This window comes from Macaca nemestrina, chromosome 11 (assembly GCF_043159975.1).
Source record: "Macaca nemestrina isolate mMacNem1 chromosome 11, mMacNem.hap1, whole genome shotgun sequence".
NCBI classification, from domain to species: Eukaryota; Metazoa; Chordata; class Mammalia; order Primates; family Cercopithecidae; genus Macaca; species Macaca nemestrina.
This window is the reverse complement of record NC_092135.1, coordinates 135,473,080-135,490,046: the sequence shown is the minus strand read 5'-3', so window position 1 is coordinate 135,490,046 and position 16,967 is coordinate 135,473,080. Positions and strand designations below refer to the sequence as shown.

Here is a 16,967-nt window from a genome sequence, read left to right as displayed (position 1 = left end):
TTTAAATCTTGTTCTAAATGATTTCTTGCCCTTGCTATTTAAATATAGCCATCCATTGGTATCCATGGGGGATTGATTCCAGGATCCTCCATGGAGACCCAAATCCACAGAGGCCCAAATCCCTGAAATAAGGTGGTGTAGTATTTGCACATAACCTATGCACATCCTCCTGTGTACTTCAAGCCATCTCTAGATTACTTATAATACCTAATACAGTGTAAATGCCATGTAAACAGTTGTTATACTGTGTCATTTAGAGAATGATGACAAGGAAAAACATCTGTACATGTTCAGTACAGATGCAATCATCCACTTTTGAAAACCATTTTTGAACCACAGTTGGTTAAATCCATGGATGCAGAACCCATGGATACAAGGTCGACTGTAATAGAAACTTTCAATACCAAGAAATGCTTGTGCCTAGCGATTTTGCGAAAAAGAGTGTATTTGTATTTGAAAGAAACCATGGAGTGGAAACACCTAAAACGTGCTTGTTCAGTTAACCTCAGTTTGCTGAGCTGCTTGGAGCACGGGGTTGTAATCAAAGGTTGTCTTCTTTGCAGCAATGTTCTGGGAGAAATAGTCCTCCCTAGTGCTGAACTTGCAGACTCTAACCACGGGGGTGGCAGCAAGTATCCCAGGTCTCTGCAGGGGCTTGAGTCCATGCCTGCACTGTGCAGAGAGGATGAGGGCAGAGAACTGGATGCCCCTGGAGGGGCGTGTTATCCTTCTACATGGCATGCAGGCAGCGCGGTTCTATACTCGGAGCCTCTGCTCAGCACGTTTTCACCTAAGAACCCCATAATTCATGTTCCATCCTTGTTCCCTACCCCAGTGCTCTGCAAGTGAGCCCTTTGGTGCAGTGATGGGTTGGGCCCCTTTATGGGAGAGCAAGGGAGCCCTGGAGCTGCAGAGGGGGCAGCCGTTCTCTCCGGGGTACTGTCTTCTTTCTTCCCTAAATTGGAGGGAGATAATCCATGGAAAGGAGTTAATGATTTCTTCACTCTTCAAACTTGGTCCAGAAGGATCTCAAAGTCAAAAAGACCCTTTGGGATGTCTCTTGATATTTCACATTAATGGACTTTTCATAAGGACCACCTGATGGGAGAGCAGTGAGAAGTCTGGGGATGGCCAAGGCTGGAGTTGTCATTTGAGCTCTGATACTAATCCAGACCGGACAATGACAATGTCACTTACTCTCTTGGAACTTTCTTTCTTTTCTTTCTTTTCCTTCCTTTCTTCCTTTCTTCCTTCCTTCCTTCCTTCCTTCCTTCCTTCCTTCCTTCCTTCCTTCCTTCCTTCCTTCCTTCCTTCTTTCCTTCCTTCCTTCCTCTCTCTCTCTTTCTCTTCTCCTTTCTTTTCTCTTCCTTTCCTTTCCTTTCACTTTCTCTCTTTTTTGGAGTCTCACTCTATTGCCCAGGCTGGAGTGCAGTGGTGCCATCTTGGCTCACTGCAATCTCCGCCTCCTGGGTTTAAGCGATTGTCCTGCCTCAGCCTCCCAAATAGCTGGGACTACAAGCGCCTGCCAGCACGCCTGGCTAATTTTTATATTTTTAGTAGAGACGGAGTTTCACCATGTTGGCCAGGCTGGTCTCCAACTCCTGACCTTGTGATCTGCCTGCCTCGGTCTCCCAAAGTGCTGGAATTACAGGCGTAAGCCACCGTGCCCAGCCTGTTTCCTTCATCTGTAAAATGGGGCCACAATTTCACCTAATAAAAAAAGATATCTTTCTATTTAGAAGGGCTCAGGATGTTGATGTTTGTGATAAAGGAGAGAATGTGTATTGAAGTGTTTTGAAATGTACAAAGCTTTCTAGAAACAGAAGTTCTTACTCAAGAATTTTCCTGAAGCTTTGGCAAGATAACCATTTTCATTACCCCTGTCTGTGCCTAGAACGGGCCTATAAGCTCCACAATCAGAATCGTTAGATATAGAAACTAAAAGAAATGTAGCCTCCTTTTTTTGCCTTTTCATTGGTGAACAGAGCTTTGGTTAACGGAAAACCAAGGCGATTTTAATTGCTGGTTTTTCTATTTGAAAGGGGAGGTTATTAGTAGAAGTCTCAATTCAGAAACTTCAAGAAGAAATGGGAGGGTGTGGTGAGGGTAAGGGGGGGACTGCATTTCCTGTTTTCCTTTCAGATGGTGTTGGAAAACATTGCAGGAAAACCATGGAGACCCACGAAGAAATTCCAACATTTATTCTTTTTGACGCCAAGGGCCCAGCCCAAAAGGTGACGAGTAGGAGTGGTCAATTTTTTTTTTAAGAGTTGGGGCTTGCGGGAGTCCAGCTAAACGCTTGTAGGGTGAAGACAGAATTCAGAGGGTGACATCAGCCCGAGCGGGGGCCAGAAGAAACAGAGTGGAGGAGTCTGGTTTCATTTACAGTTTGGGTCAGTTCTGCAGTGAGGAGGGGGAGAGGAGGGGTCAGGGAGGGGGGAGGAGGAGGAGGAGGAGCTGGAGGAAGCCCTGACTGGTATCCCTGGCCCCAGTCCAGTTTGGAGCTCAGTCTTCCACCAAAGGCTGTTCAGTTCTCCTGGGCTCCAGCCTCCTGCAAGGACTGCAAGAGTTTTCCTCCGCAGCTCTGAGTCTCCACTTTTTTGGTGGAGAAAGGCTGCAAAAAGAAAAAGAGACAGAGTGAGTGGGAAAAATATGCATCCTATTCAAACCTAATTGAGTCGAGGAGCCCAGGGACACACACGCCTTCAGGTTTGCTCAGGGGTGAGTGTGATTTCTGTTCTGTTTTTCCAGGTTCGGGGCTAGAAAGAAATGCTCTCAACCTGAAGTGACCGTTTCTAGGTAGCTTTAGTGGCTCTTATGTTCACGCTGTTCGCCAGTTTTCTGTACGTGTTTTAGGTCTCTGGAAGATTCTGCTGATTTTTCTTTCTCACCTTGTGGCAGTGGGGTTTCCTTGACTTGGTTAAGGTCATGCTTGCCTAAGAGCGTGAGCGCTTTTCCACTGTGCGTCTGTGGCTGCTACGAGCGCCCTGTGCATTCCGGGCGGCAGCGTGTTTTGGCGCATGATTTATTTAAGTTACGGCTGCCTTCTAAAACCCATTTGGGATCCGCTTTGTTTGCAGAAGCGTCTTTGCCGAGGACTAGCAGAGCTCCCTACCGAGCGGCTCTGCTGGGAGGTTTTCTGAGCTCTCTGGGTGGTGACACTAGGTTAGGGTGCAACAACCTGCGTGGGTTTTCAGCCCAGGGCTGCCCACGGGAAGGTACTGGTGGAGCACATTGGCTGCTTTCACGAGATTGGAGTGACTCTGGTGCCCAGGATGGGGGCCAAATAAAGGGTCACTCAGTCATTGCCATCAGGCTTTCGTCTTTTCAGGAACCTGATGTCTCTGTTGGAGACTTTGTCCCTTGAGGTTGCTTAAAGGAGTTGCAGGGGTCAGAGAAGAAGAAGGAATTTGGCATTTGGGCAGCATGCTGAGTGTCTAAGGCAAGGCCCCTGGGGCTGCAAGGCCAGCCCATGCTGCACAGAGGTGAGGCCAGTGCCAAGCTGGGAGGCCCCAAGGGCTGTTCCCTGGCCCGGAGGATGCAGGGTGGGGCTTGAGTCCTCTCTTGCTGAGGATGGAACACGTTCACTGACAGTGGCCAGCCTGTTTGGGGAACCTGTTTCAAGGGGCCTACTATGTTCGAAAATGAATGGGGATTGAAGTATGGGTGGAGTCACTGGGAGGGACTAGGGGATGGTTGAAGAAAAATCTGCTTCCACAGGAAGCCCCAGGAGCCAGTTTTGTGGCTGGTGCAGACCCCAGGAGCAAAGCCCTCTGAGCGCAGGGGAGTCTGCTGTACGGGATGGGGAGGCAGGGCTGTGGCCCCGGCTGACCAGCTTCTCTCCCCACACACAGCTCACCCCGATGAGGACCACAGGGTGCTAGAGCTGCAGGGTGCTCAGAGCTCACAGATGGTGGATGATTAACCTGGGATCCCCCAGCTCCCCAGGGTCCCATTCTTAACACTGTAAAACACTGAACCGAAATGGCTTTAAAATTGAAGTTACATTGCTCCTAAGCAAAACTATATTGAAAACTGAGTGGGTGGTCGTTGATGACATTACTGGGACTTCTGAGGTTTTTGTTGGGCTAAAGATAATGGAAGAGATGTTTGGTCAGAAGCCACGGACGTAGTCGTTTCCTGGTTTTCAAAATGAGCAACCAGGGGCTCTGAGATGTGGAATTCCTTGCCTAGGCCATGGTGCGAGTGTCTGAGATGGCAGTGAAATCCTTCCCCATTGCAGGAGAGCAGACAAGCCAGCAACGGGGGATCCCAAATCACTCATATCTAGTTGGGAAAACTACTTGGGGCTCACTGAGACTCTACCAATGAACTGAGAAAGAAGTGAGGTGGACTGTGGGAGGGGGCATCGGCTCTGTGACCGGAATACCGGGGCTGGCCGCCCTGCTCAGGCCACCTCCTGGGGGTGGCGGGCCCCGAGGGAGGGGACTTGAATGGTCTTCTTTCTGAAGTGGGCTTGTAGCTGAGGATGAAAGCCTGGGGTGGGGAGGCGGGGCTTTTACAGAGATCAGGATCTAGGAACGGCTGCCTGTCTGGACTTCTTTGTTTAGGCGAGGGTTTCTTGTAACCCAGAGGTTTACTTCTCTCCTTTCCTCACTCATGGTCGAGAGAAGCCAGGAAGCAGACACTGAGCGGAGAGGAGGGTTTGGGAAGGAATTCCATGTTGGGGTGAAGTGAGGCTGTCCTGTCTTTTCCTATCCAGGCATTGGAGGGTGTGGCCACAGCACCTTTCTGGGAGGTGGCTGGGGAAGCCTCTAGAACGTTAGCCCTTGGCCCCGCTCTTCCCCCGCTTGGCAGGGAGTGTGTTCCACCCCACCATGGTTGTGGCCCACAGGTGAGGAGATGTGTGGCAAATGTCCAAACCTGGGGCCTGAGTGATATTTTTGATACGCGATAGGCATCTTTATGAAAAACTGTCTTCACTTCGCACTTCATTTTATTTCTAAAGCGTTCAGGACTCAGCAAATTGCACTGACTTTATCATAAGTGCCTTTTGTGATTTCCTATCCTAGAACTTAATACGTCCCCGATGAGAAAGTAGGAAGAAGCTCCTCTCTCCAGTCGATTGTTGATTTGTGGTTCCAATGAGGCTGCTCATCCTGACCTTAGTTTCAGGGACGGAACCCATAGATGCGGATGCCTAAAGCCGGCTTGAAACGAGACCGCCTTCTTTGGAAGCTTTGGAAGCTGGCGGTGACTTTTTGCCAGCGAGGCTTCATTTGTTTCCTTGCTCAGAGTGTTTAGACAACTGGATCAAGCGTAGACTTCATCAGCGGTTGATATCACCTCCCACTTTTATGTGAAATTCCATGTTTAGGATTTAAAATTCACCGGCAAGTCATGAATACTATTGCGTGACACTTGCAGGCACAGTAGCAGCTTTAGCAAAAATTTTTATTTGAAAGTTCAGTTTTGTCACTGCTCTTTTCGGAAGAAGCTGAAAATCTAGTATCTCTCGGGGGAAGAATCGCAGGTGGTTTCCATCTGACGGGGATGTTGTGTACCAGGCAGCTTTTCCACCCTGACTTAAGGGAGCAAATTTTCACGGTGTCCTGGCTGCAGCAAGCAGGCAGTAAAAACACACTGCTGCTACATAAATAGCTGACGATTTGAGAAGGGACCTGACATTTAAAGAAAATCCTATTAGCTCTAGCTAAGGAAATGAAAGCCACAAACCATCCAAATTTTAAAGCAGGGGAGCTTTAAAGGTTCCTGCTAATTCAGACAGCTATGAACTAGATAAGAATGGTTATCTTCATTCTCGCATTTCTAGATACAGCTTCTCCGCTTCCACTGTAAAACTTTGGTGGAATTCAGTGTAAAAATTCAGTGCAAAGAAAGGACAATCCTACTCTTTAAATAAAAGATGTTGCTTGCCCCCTCTAATATGTGGTGATGAATGTCTTATTTGCAGGGAGTATTCCACAGGTCCTGATTTTGCAGAGATATTCCCTTCAAGAATTCACTTTGTTAATTTTGAAAAAATATAATTTTAATACATTCTGGTCTTATAGTCCATTTTGGGAAGGAGATGAAATTTTGAGGGCTGGGCACTGTGGTTCATCTCTGTAATCCCAGTATTTTGGAAGACTGAGGCGGGTGGATCGCTTGAGCCCAGGAGTTTGAGACAAGCCTGGGCAACATACAAAAGCCTTGTCTTTACAAAAATAATTTAAAAAATTAACCAGACATGGTGGCATGTGCCTGTGATCTCAGCTATGAGGTTGAGCCTGGGAGGTTGAGGCTGCAGTGAACCGTGACTATGCCACTGCACTGCCCTTCAGAGCCTGGGCGACAGAACAAGACCCTGACTCAAAAAAAAAAAAAAAAAAAAAAAGAAAAGAAATTTTGAGTTAGCACGTTCATCCTGGTCTAGCTGTTTTTGAAAAGGCAGTTTGGTTTTCTTTCCTCTAGAGGGAGGTGTATCTCTGCAAGCTCCAGAAAAATCTCTGAAGTGGTGCCTGGAGTCTCCCTGGGTGGGGTTTCAGGGTTTGCAGTGACTCAGTGATGACCATCTCAACAGAGCTTGTGGGCAACTTTAGGACTGACATTTCCAGACATGATTATCATTATTATATTTATTGTGGTTGTTCATAATAACTGAAGTGGACATACATTAGAGCTTTGTTTTTCTTCTCTGTGCAGGTGTAAGTGTATTGAGATGAAATTGTGCCATCAAAGGAGGCAATCTTGGTTCTCAAACAATTGCATTACAAGGGTATCCAGCAACTAAAACATTTTATAGGAAGCATTTTACCCATATCTAATCACAGAGGTTTAAATGAATAGTCGGGTGCTTGGGAACCAAAGTAAGTTTGCATATTCACGCCATTGTGGATCCCTGTAGAATTACTGGATTTTAGAACTGTAAGGGTGTTCATGACATGTCCTTTGATACTTTCCCCTAATGGACAATGGGTTTTAACATACTTTAAAAAATTCACACAAGCTATAATTGTGAATGTCTCATCTTAAATATTTATTAATACAAATATAAATTACTGACGCTCAGATTTATGTTTGTTAGCTTGAGATAACCAGTGTTAGGACCCTGAGGGAGACAATTCTAGCTCAGAGTAAAAAAAATAATAATAATAAAAACAAAACAGAACAAAACAAAAAAACCTAACCCTTTGGTTGGTCTTTGTGTTCTCATGTTTACTTAAGTTTAACAAGACCTATTGTGCATCACAGCCTTGAGCGCTGAGATTCAGGGAGGGAATAAAAATGACCAAGACATAGCCCCCTCTCTTCTGGTTGGCAAACACATAATTTCTGTTTGGCTAATTGAAATATCGAAAAAACTATCACCTTGGTGGATGGTTTCTCCATGCCTTTTATACTTCAGATGAAGACAGAGAGCTCAGAAAGGTATGCCCAGCGACAGGGCCACAGAGCTAGTAGCAGAAGTGTCTGATGTTTCCAATATACAGACATCTTGGACTCTGGACATTTCAAGGGGGACAAGCCTTTAAGAGTGTATTTTAGGGTGCCATGTGGAGAAAAGTAGTCTTGCCATTCCCAGTCTTCCTTGGAGTAACCTCTTTTAAGTTGATTCAGCAGAGGAGTAACTGTTGTTTAAAAAAATCTGGAAAGAAAAAGGAGAGAAGAAAAAAACAAATACGAAAAGTTCTGCCAAACCCTCTCCCAAAGGCAAATTGTTAGTCTTGTAGGGATCTGGCAGCATTTAGCACAGTATGATCCTACGGCTCTCCTGAAGTTTAAAACTCATGAAATACAGAGAAACGTTTTGAGAATGTGAGTGGCCAGGGATAAGTACAATGGGAAATGTTTCTGTAAACCCCCCCGTGTGTACTATACATTAGATTTTCAGGAACCCAGAGCATCGGGAATTGGCCACTGGAAGGAAGAGCTCATGGCTCGGTTTAATTTCAAAATTAAAAATTGAACAGCAGCTGGAGTTGACTCAGATCTCAAGGGAAACCATTCCAGGAAACTGGTTTTTCACTTCTGGAATCTTCATTAGTTGATTCAGCAGCCCAGGGCTGGTACCCAGAGTTAGCGCCAAGTCAGCTAAACCCACAGCTGGCCCGGCGGTGCACCAGGGTGCTCTGTTTCTAATTGGGGCTGCAGAAAACCCATCACCCCTCAGAGCCCAAGGCAACAGATGGAAGAGAGCAGTTGCAGGACTTTGGCCAGTTTGAGCAACAGACAAGGAGCATTCTTTTACACAAAAGGGAGGCTGGGAGAGATTGGCTGACCATTGCTGACAGAGGCAGTAAGGAAGTAGAATTTCCCAGGTTATTGCAATAAATCCAGCATGGATGATATTTTATCAGGTGTTCCAACTTGATTTTTGAAAAGGTTTCTATGTTCAAGAATAATTTTCTCTTCTCTACTTGATTATGAATTAGACTAGAAAACAAACAAAATATCGAACTTTTCTTTTTACAATGGGAGCACCTTTCAGCCTTTTTAATCATTTACGATGGAACACCACAGTTTTGGAAAGGTCAGTAGCACCCAAGTTCATTGCCAAGAAGGAAAGAGACAGGAATAAGTGCCAAGCTCCAATCTGGATCCAGCAGCGTCATGTGGCAAGGGGTTGGAATGGAGTGGGCATTTGTGCAATATTTCTTGAAGCATTTTCTAACGCACCCTCTTCTTTAACGTTGAAATGGAACTAGTCTCTGCCTGATGTTTATAATTAGCAGTGTAAGCGCAGACAAAATCTCGTCTGGCTGCCATATATTTCAGAATGTGGAATGTGTTTTACATTTGCCTGGTGGTGTCTAGCTTTTCAAATCACACCAGATATGGAACTTTCTGCTTCATGGTTATTATCTTGAATGCTAGGAATATGTTTTAAAATAATTTTTTCAAATATCTGGGCAATTAATCTGGAGTTTCTTAATTGCCTTTGTAATGGGAAGGAGACCTACCTCTGAGGAGCTTGGCCTAAGCCTGGCCGGAGGTTGGCATGTTCTTACAGGTGCTCTTGTTCACAGAGTGGGGGCATTGCTAGGGGATGTCCAGGCCCTCTCTTTCTGCATCGCTTTGTTATAATCCACGAGTTGCAGGACAGGTGTTGCTTTGTTAGATTTTACCGGGAAGAGCCGAAGATCTCAAATTGGCTACTCTATATCTAACAAGGACCACAGTAGGTAACGAAATACCCCAGTAGGTGACAAAGGAGGTCTAGTTACCCTGCCTGATGAGAAGAGTTTTAAAATGTTGCTATCACAGGACACACATTCAGTTTGAGTCAAACAGATTACTGTTCTAGAGTATTTCCATAGAATAGAAATTTGAAGGCCAGGTGTGGTGGCTCATGCCTGTAATCCCAGCACTTTGGGAGGCTGGGACAGGAGGATCCCTTGAGCCCAAGAGTTTGAGACCCGCCTGGGCAATATAGCGAGATCTTGTTTCTACCAAAATTAAAAAAATTAGCCGGGCATGGTGGCACACACCTGTAGTCCCAGCTACTTGGGAGGCTGAGGTGGGAGGATTGCTTGATCTCAGGAAGTTGAGGCTGCAGGAAGCTCTGATCGTGCCACTGTATTCCAACCTGGACAACAGACCTATATTCTGTCTCAAAAAAAAAAAAAAAAAAAGAAAAGAAAAGAAAAGAAAGAAAGTAAAAAAGAAATATGAAATCCAAGTTGTTAAATAAACAGGAAAAAACCAAAATTTGATGTATTTCTTGGAGCTGTTCCAAAACATTTAAGGATTTTTTTGAGGATTCTCCTTTGGGTCTTTCAAACAGCAAGAGCATATTAAATTCCACTCTCCTTCTACCCTAACTGCAGGACTTAATAAATTCTTTCTTAGCTTCCTCCCTGAGGTAAAGAATGGGGACTCCTTTCCCAGGATTCAGGCAAAACAAGAAAGAGTGAGAAAAAGAGAAAGAAATGGGCGCTCCTTCTCACAGTCTAGGAACGGGTGTGGCAAAGGCAAGGGTGGATGAGTGCCTCGAATTTACTGAAATTTGACTTTTTATTTCACAGTCAGTATGCACGGCTCTCCCACTGTGGTCTTTGACTATTTCCAGTGCTCCCATTTTAAACAGGACAATTAGGAACTAACAGAAGTCCCAGAACTTGATAGGAGGGACAGACTGATTTTAAAAAGCAGTGCTTGGAGAAAACCAAATAAATGGCTTCAAAATGGGAGCTCTGGATTTATTTGAGTCTTTGTTTTAAAATTATTTCCTTGTGTGCATGTGTGCGTCTCTTTCTTAAAAAAGATTTCCAGACGTGGAAAATGAAAAAGGTTTTGAGTAGGCTGAATGAAAACAGAATTGCAAAATAGCTTGGGAAATCATATTCATTGGAATATGATTGAATATGATTTCAGGTTGAAGGGCCATGTAGGGCAACCTTTGTAATGAAAGGTATCCTTTTAAATTTCAAAGGGATAGAAACTAGACGGGAAAAGGCACCTCGAATCCTTTTAGAATGAGGCAGAGTAAACATAAAGATGAATAATTCTAAATAGAAAGATGAGAATGAAAATGTGATAAATGTCTGTTATTGAACCTGTTGCCTTTAGGACGCAGAATCTAGGATGAAGGAACAGACCCCTTCCAGCCCAAGGTCTCAAGCAGCCAATTCTGAGTCTTTTTTTCATATTTGAAAGAATGATAGCAGACAGCCGAATTCTATTGACATAGAATCTGTGGTGTGTCACCACCAAGGAAGTCTATTTCTTCCCCAAAAGACATGGGGAGTTTCCTTGAGATCTGGATCAAATCTGGCACAGCCTCTAGGGTTTCCTGGGGTTCTTCCCACGAGCTTTGGAAATGCTAACTTGGGTTAGGTTTCTGGTTCTACCTTGTTTTATCTAGGTAGCTTTGAACAATCACTTTGACTTGCTGGGGTTTCAATTTCTCAGCCCTAAAATGGAGGGAAATCAGCCACTGGGCAGTGGGGAGGAGGATGTGAAGTCCCACCCACAAGACAGAAGCCCAGGAAGCGTTACTAGCGCTCTCCTCTCTCCTTCCTCGGGGAGGGTGGTGTCGGCCAATGAGCGAGGATGGCTGCCTCATTCCTCCTCGTTGAAGTGGGCGGGTGGTCATTTGGGGAGATGGTGTTTGACATCTTTTAATAATCTAAATGAAAAAGTTCTCCAAAATTTGCTGCCAGGGAATTTCATTTTTTATAAATGGAGACTCCAGGACATGATAAACAATAGAAGAGAGTTAATTGCAAATGAAAATATCAGCAAATATTCAACAGCTGGGCTAGGAGCCCACGAGCCACAAGACCTGCTTCCCGCATGATGGCAGGAAAGTGTGTGGGGCCAAAGGCGTTTTTCCCACCTGGGAATTCAGCTCAGCTGAACCACATGAGTTCTGAGTCATCAGTGGAGCCTGGATAACGCATTGTCCTACAGGCATCATCTCCTGTCCCTTTCAGAACTGGAAGGGCTCCTTTCCTTCTCTTCCCTCCCCTCCTCTTCCCTCAATATCTGGATATATTCTGGATAAAATAATTCCTGTGCACAGTGTATTTGTCCCATTACTTTGTGTTCCAATGGGAAGTATCTCCATTGAGGAGGTTACTCTTCTAAAGATTCATATCTTGAAAATAAAAATCTTGACATATGATTTTCAATGAACTGAAAGTTTATTTTACCCACAGAATTGTTGATGTAAGTGAGTGATGTCTTAGAAAGACTTCCCAGATTTTATTTTGTAACTATTTAGATTGTATTGAGCACTCTGGAAGATGAGAAAGGTAGTTTTGGAATTGCTCCAGAGTGAGCCCACTCAATGCTTTACATGTGACAGAAACAGTGGATTCAAAGGTGTTCACTGTGTGAAGGATGGGAATGGTGAAGAAAACTGTTAGCAAAACCTGCTCAAGGCATAATTCATTTGTGCTCTTTGTCCATGCTCCCTGCAGAGGAGTCTTCCCATCCCAGACTCAACAGTGAGGGGACGGCTCTCATCTTATCACATGTCCTATTTTCTCCACCTGGATTACAAAGCCGAATGCTTTACAAAGAGCTTCTCTTGTGTTCTCATTCACAAACAAGATTACCGCTTAAAATCATGCCTCTTGAACATGGATTAAACATTTAAAATAATTGAACTGGATCTTCCTGAAGATTTGCATTAAAATTTTTAATTGAAGCAGTGATGCTTAAACTTTGGGGTGTGAGGAGTGGCACAACTGCCTTTTAGAATCACATACAAACATGGACCCTTATCCCCAGAAAAACCCTCATCCATAGATGGGATTTTGCACTCAACTGTGGGAGGATCATAGACTCTTTAAATCTGTAGATCCCATATTAAAACATTGATCTAGACCAATTATAATAATACAGTTTGTTTTGGAAAGAACAGGACATTTTCCTGGAAAGAATCTAGCAGGAAGTTTATACCTTTGCTAACAAAAATTGACTCTCAAGTTTGATAGAAAGAATCAAGAATAGCACATATAAAATGTACTTTTATATTATTCTAAAGTGTATATCATTATTTAATTGAGGTCATACAAAAAATTAGATATTGCAATTTTTTTTTTTTTTTAAGAAACACTCAGGAATGGGTCTAACAGACTGTAGGGAAGAAAGGTAGAGCTTGGTGGAAAGGTCTGGAAAGTTCCTAGGGTTGCATGGGCTTGAGGGATTCCTAGAGAGTGAAGGGGCAAAGATGGGGCTGTAGCACGGTGGGGGTAGGGTCATCCTAAGTGGAGGGAGGAGAACGGGCAGTCCAGCTTGTCAGGGGTCCCTGAGCCCTGCTGTGCTGGGACTATGCTAAAACTTGGGAGCATTGTCAAACCACAGCATAAGCACTGGAGACTGCTCTTCTACGTTGTGTTAACATATATCCATGTCCAAAAGGCAGTGACCATTGCAAGGCAAAAAAATCAGGCTGAGCTTTTGCAATGCTGCCTTTATCACCAATCATTGCTGTCACTTCGTTGCAGAAAGAAACGTGTTCTGTTGATGGCTGGCCTCCTGAGCATCATTAGGACAGCATTCCTTTCTCACTGTTGATACATTTCCAAGAGACCACTGTATTGACAGGTGGTTCTGTTTTAGCTGCTGAGATCATGCCTTCAAGTTCTCAGAGTCTGAGTCACAGGGTAGATTTGTTTCATCACAGGTGGTACTTTTTGTTGATTTTTTTTTTTTTTTGGAAATCCAAAGCCACATGGGTCCTGGTGTTCATTCCCTTGTTTATGGCTTCATCTGTCTCCATCTTACCAATTTTTGGCGGGTCAGGCTTAGGGCCCACACTGTGTTCCATCTTCCTCATAGCTGGGCCACATGATTTGGACTTCAGCTTCTCCCTCTGGGCCTGACCTCAGGCAGGAGGAATTTCATGGCAAATCCATGGCACTGAGCTTCAGGTTTCCTTTGCACCCACTTAGCTCCTGTCCTTGACTGGCAGTCTCAATAACTCTCTGTGGCTCTCCCTCTACTTTTGCTAAGTGGTCCATTTGGACACTAGTCCGCTGCTCCATTCATGGCAAAGTTACATCACTCATCAGCCAGACAGACTCTCCTCTGCTATCAAACTTCAGATGGCAAGGCTGAGAACATTAGATTATCCTCATCCCTGATTTCATTAGCTATATGGGGAAAATGGAATTCCTGTGCGACACAACAGACAACCATAAAGACTTGCAGAGCCCATGGGGGCACCTGTGGAGAGAGGAAGGTTAAGATAGAGATACAAAAGCTCAGGCCCTGGGTGGAGCCGATTCCAAAGCTCAGAGGATACTAGTCAGGGCAGAAGCCATGATTGCACCAGGTCTGAATGTTCATATTAGATTCTCTCCCACTTTCATGAGACTCTGATCTTCTTTGCCAAACCCTAACATTTTGCATGACATATATTCTTTTCTTCTTTTCTTTCCAAATCTTATCTAGAACTAAGGGCAAACATTGTGTTATTTGAATACAGCGGCATGTAGACACACTTTAGGATGTTTAGTTGTGTTCTTTTCTCCTCTTAGCTCTTAAACTCTATCACACCTCAAAAAAGAGAGGCTACACTTACATCATTCCTGTTAAATTGATGGCTACATTTTAGAGGTAGCTACCCATGCTTTTAAAACCTGGCAAATGATATTTCCTGTCCTCATTTCTATTTTAATTGTGGTAAAAACCTTATAACCGGCCGGGCGCGGTGGCTCAAGCCTGTAATCCCAGCACTTTGGGAGGCCGAGACGGGTGGATCACGAGGTCAGGAGATCGAGACCATCCTGGCTAACACAATGAAACCCCGTCTCTACTAAAAATACAAAAAAATTAGCCGGGCGAGGTGGCGGGCCTCTGTAGTCCCAGCTACTCGGGAGGCTGAGGCAGGAGAATGGCGTAAACCCGGGAGGCGGAGCTTGCAGTGAGCCGAGATAGCGCCACTGCACTCCAGCCTGGGCGACAGAGCGAGACTCCGTCTCAAAAACAAACAAACAAACAAAAAAAACCTTATAACCTGAAACTTACTATCTTGACTATAATTAAGTGTACAGTACAGCTGTGTTAACTATATGCACCTTGTGGTACAACAGATATCTACAACTTTTTGATCTTGCAAAACAGAAGCTCTATACCTATGGAACAGTAACTACAACTGCCCTCCTCCTCACAGCCCCTGGCCAACACCATTCTAAGTTCTTTTTCTAAGACTTTGGCTACTTTAAATACTTTTACATAAATGGAATTATACAGTAATGTATTTGTCTTTTAGTGACTGACTTGTTTCACTCAGTGTAATATCCTCAAGATTCATCCATGTTGTAGTAGATAAAAGGATTTCCTTCTTTTATAAGGCTGACTAATATTCCTTGTATGTGGCATGTGTAAGACTTAGTATAATACAGTAGGCTATGCACGTGGCTCACGCCTGTAATCCCAGCACTTAGGAAGGCTAAGGTGGAAGGATCTCTTGAGCCCAGGAGTTCAAGAGCAGCCTGGGAGACATGGCAAAATCCTGTCTCTACTAAAAATACAATCCTGTCTCTACTAACAATACTACAGCTGGGTGTGGTGGTGTGTGCCTGTAGTCCCATTTACTCAGGAGGCTGAGAAGGAAGGATTGCTTGGGCCTGGGAGGTTGAGGCTGCAGTGAGCTGTGATCATGCCACTGCTCTCCAGTCTGGGTGACAGAGTGAGACTCTGTCTCAAAAAAAAAAAAAAAAAAAAGAAAAAGAAATAAAGAAAATTACAGCATAAATGGTGTAATAACAGTGCAAAGTCCTAGGAGAGCTGTAGGAATAGCAGTTAATGAATTTAACAAATATTTACTACACACCTACAATGATACAGACAGGCATTTTGCCATACTCTATGCTCAGAGTGTGGCTGAGCTTCACAATCCTGGAATACTCTTTGTGATAAAGCAGACTTGGGAATCTATAATTGATTTCATAATTGCAAAAATTCCATTGTGTGTGTATATACACATACATGTATATATATATACACACACACACACACGCATACACTTAACCAGGGAAGAAAAAAACCTGTGCACTAAAAACTATAAAATACTGTGGAAATAAATTAATTTCTTTATTCATCTCATCTATTGATGGACATTAAGTTATTTCCACCTTTTGGATATTACAAATAATGCTGAAATGAACATGGGTGTGCAAATATATCTTTGAGGTCCTGTTTTCACTTCTTTTGGATATACCCAAAAGTGGGATAGGTGAATTATATGGTAATTGTGTTTTTAGTTTTCTGAGGAACATTTATACAATGGAGTCTATCCTTTCCCCATTATGTGGCTTTATTGAAGCTCAAAGATCATATATATGAGGTTTTATTTCTGGGCTCTCTATTCTGTTCCATTGGTTCATATGTCTGTCTTTAAGTCAGCATCATGTTGTTTTCATTACTGTCATTTTGTAATATCTTTTGAAATTATAAGTGTGAGGTCTCAAGCTTTGCTATTTTCCACCCCCTCATTATTGCTTTGGCTATTTAGGGTCCTTTGAGAGTCCATATGAATTTTAGTATTGTTTTTCTATTTCTGCAAAAGATGCCATTGGGATTTTGATAGATATTGCACTGAATTTGTAGATTGCCTTGGGTAGTATGAACATTTTAACAATATTAAGCCTTCAAATCCATGAACATGGGATGCTTTTCCATTTGTTTGTGTCTCTATTAATTTTTTTCAACAGTGTTTTATAGTTATCAGTGCACAGGTTTTTGCTTCGTTGGTTAAGTTTATTTCTGAGTATTTTATTATTTTTCACGGTATTATAAATGTGATTGTTTCTTAATCTCCTTTTTGGATAGTTCGTTGTTAGTGACTAGAAATGCAAATGATTTTTGTTTATTGATTTTATATCCTGCAACTGTGCTGAGTTCATTTATTAGTCCTAATAGTTTTTTTAAATATTTGGAGTATTTAGGATTTCATACATTTAAGATCATGTCATCCATGAACAGGGTTAATTATACTTTTTCCTTCCAATTTGGATGCATTTTATTTATTTTTCTTGCCTGATTGCTCTGGTAAGGACTTCCAGTGCTATGTTAAATAGGAGTAGTAAGAGAGATCGTACTTGCCTTTTTCCTGCTCTGAGAGGGACAGCTTTCGGTTTTTCACCATTGAGTGTGATGCTAGCTGTGTGTGTTTAATATATGTTCTTTATGGTATTAAAGTCATTTTCTTCTATTCCTAGTTTGTTGAGTGTTTTTATTTCAAATCATGAAAGAGTGTTGAATTTTGTCCGAAGCGTTTTCTGCATTAATTGAGATGATAATATTTTTCCCCTTCATTCTGTTAATGTGGCGTATCACATTGATTGGTTTTCAAACGTTGAAACATCCTTGCATTCTAGAACTAAATTCCACTTGGTTATAGCGTATAATCCTTTTAATGTGCTGTTGATTTGGTCAGCTGGTATTTTGCTGAGAATTCTTGCATCGGTGTTCAACAGGGATATTGATCTGTATTTTTCTTTTCTTGTCATGTCTTTGATTTTGGTTTCAGGATAATACTGGCCTTA

General features: G+C 43.2%; 1 protein-coding gene across 12 annotated transcripts in view; it reads left to right on the top strand.

Annotated features, from left to right (window-relative positions):
- The window catches only part of LOC105473841 (collagen type VI alpha 3 chain), a 151,243-nt gene that overhangs the window by 56,627 nt on the left and 77,649 nt on the right, over positions 1-16,967 (top strand). For 2 of the 12 annotated variants that reach the window (XM_071073643.1, XM_071073642.1), the window contains exon 1: positions 2,174-2,234. The exons of 1 other annotated variant lie outside the window; for it this stretch is intronic. The gene's annotated coding sequence lies outside the window, so the exon portion shown is untranslated. Of the gene's footprint in view, positions 1-2,173; positions 2,235-2,303; positions 2,394-2,488; positions 2,722-16,967 lie in introns of those variants that run through there. 9 more of the 12 variants (XM_071073648.1, XM_071073647.1, XM_071073652.1 and 6 more) reach the window with 7 other exon arrangements.